The sequence below is a fragment of the Sinocyclocheilus rhinocerous genome, unplaced genomic scaffold (assembly GCF_001515625.1).
Source record: "Sinocyclocheilus rhinocerous isolate Xijiao unplaced genomic scaffold, SAMN03320098_v1.1 scaffold1616, whole genome shotgun sequence".
NCBI lineage: Eukaryota > Metazoa > Chordata > Actinopteri > Cypriniformes > Cyprinidae > Sinocyclocheilus > Sinocyclocheilus rhinocerous.
Genome location: NW_015645077.1, coordinates 62117 through 64529, shown reverse-complemented (window position 1 = coordinate 64529; position 2413 = coordinate 62117). Strand labels below are relative to the sequence as shown.

Sequence of the window (2413 nt, the reverse complement as noted above, 5' to 3'; positions counted from 1 at the left end):
TTAAGAACATAAATAAATGTTCCATTTTCATTGGACTTTAATATGTATGCATATATATATATATATATATATATATATATGCATACAAAAGAAAGTCCAATGAAAATGGAACATTTATTTATGTTCTTAATGAAAGATTTATTTATTTATATGGCACTTTATTCATTTAACAATTTAATTAATTTAATTACTTGATTTTAATTTTTTCCATTTATTAATTTTTTTATATATATTTAAAATTTTGTTAGTGACAAATTCACAAAAATGGCACTTTATTCATTTAATGATTTAATTACCACACACACACACAATACATAGATACATACATACACACACACACATATATATATATATATATATATATATATATGCATACATATTAAAGTCCAATGAAAATGGAACATTTATTTATGTTCTTAATGAAAGATTTATTTATTTATATGGCACTTTATTCATTTAACAATTTAATTAATTTAATTACTTGATTTTAATTTTTTCCATTTATTAATTTTTTTATATATATTTAAAATTTTGTTAGTGACAAATTCACAAAAATGGCACTTTATTCATTTAATGATTTAATTACCACACACACACACAATAATACATACATACACACACACATATATATATATATATATATATATATATATATATTCCATTTATTTATCTTTTATATATATTTAAAAAAAAATTGTGTGTGTGTGTGTGACAAATTCACAAAACTATGAGCTGCAAATTGAGGGATGAGTCTAAATTGTCTGAATTATTTGTGGTACTTGGCCTAGTACATTAGCACATTTTTTGAGATTTTAAAAACGGCATAAAAAATAGTGATAAATGATATTTAGTTAGTTAGCTAAACCCTTAAATGTTAAAAACATGCAGTTGAAAGTGACTCACGGTGCAGTGGATCCACCTGTTGACTCACAGTTGAGTGTCAGTTTAATGGGCTCTTCTGGCTTTTGTAGAAACTATTACACACTCTAAGACAACGCATTACGCAGATAAATTCCACCATCCACGGGCCATTTTTCACTCGGTTATCTTTAGCTTTCCACTGGACCATGCAAACGCAGCACAGAACACACAGAAACACGGACACCCCTCTGTGTGAGAGATAGACGACTGACCTCCACATGCTTCTCATTTGTTAAAGGAGCGCACCAAAGCCTCAACGGGGGGTGTTTGTCAAGAACACTGACAGACTGCGAAATTACACATCTGACGGGTGTGAATGTAGTCTGGAGTGAGTCTGGTACAGTCTCACGTTCTCGCTGTCATCGTCCACAGTGCTAATACATGAAAAATGCTGTTAAGATTCAAAGCATCCCGGCGTAGTATTGAGATGGATGTTTCAATCTTCACAGTGTTACATATATATGCCTTTTCAAATTTGGGGTCAACAAGATTAAAAAAAATTTTTTTTTAAAGAAACAAATACTTTTATTCAGCAAGCATGCATTAAATTGATCAAAAGTGACAGTAAAATATTTATAATCTTACAAAAGATGGTTATTTCTCGATGTTATAGTGAATTAAAAACATTGTATGTAATTTCGTATGTAACGTCCCACTGCCGAACTCTACTAGAGCCAATGAGCAACACATCTATTTTATATAGATAGTATCCTGAAAGTATGTACATTTAGAATGAAGGTGATGTTTTTCTGGTTCCATTGAGTGCTAAATTCTCCCAAACTCATGGAGAAAACCTTCCAGAGCTTCGGAAACAGAATTCCATCCTGGATTCGGCACACGTCACTCCCTGCTCCACTATGGGAAATGGCTTAAGCGAGACCATGTGCGTGACCGTGTGTGTGTGTATGTGTGTGTGTGTGTGTTCTGCAGTGCTTTGACTGTATGCACTGATGTAATAGGATCCTGTAGCCTGGGAGACATGCTTTTCTCTCTCTGTTTCTATGTAAAGGTGCTTATTTGGTGCAGCAACTGGAGTATGTGTTTATTTTGGCCATAATTCTGCTGGTAGATTCAATTAGGCGTCAGGAACTTTTATTCCCCAGAGCGCACATGCAACATTCCTCAAATGCAGCGCAGTGTTTTCAAGAGTAAACAGTAATGAGTACACACACCTTAATGCACCCACACACACACACACACACACACTACGCTGCCCTCTGGCTCCATTCTAATCCAAAAATCAGATTAAACAATCCCCAAATTCAATTATTTTTTTGCCTGATCAATTGCAGGTCACAGAGATCTACAGATATGTATCTACATGTGTGTGTGTGTGTGTGTGTGTTATTTTAACAATACAGTCGCAGCTAAAGGCACAACATACCTTATCTCAAGTCTCTTGTTGCTTTTATAAAAACTCAAAAGAAAACCACTACAAACTCCTTTTTTGAAACCCAGGGGATTTTTTTACCCAAAAAACAAGCACACGTTA

The 2413-nt window shown here is 33.2% G+C and overlaps 1 protein-coding gene across 1 annotated transcript in view; it reads left to right on the top strand.

The window, feature by feature from the left end:
* The window catches only part of LOC107705625 (paired box protein Pax-3-B-like), a 22283-nt gene that overhangs the window by 15414 nt on the left and 4456 nt on the right, over window positions 1–2413 (top strand). The window lies entirely within an intron of this gene.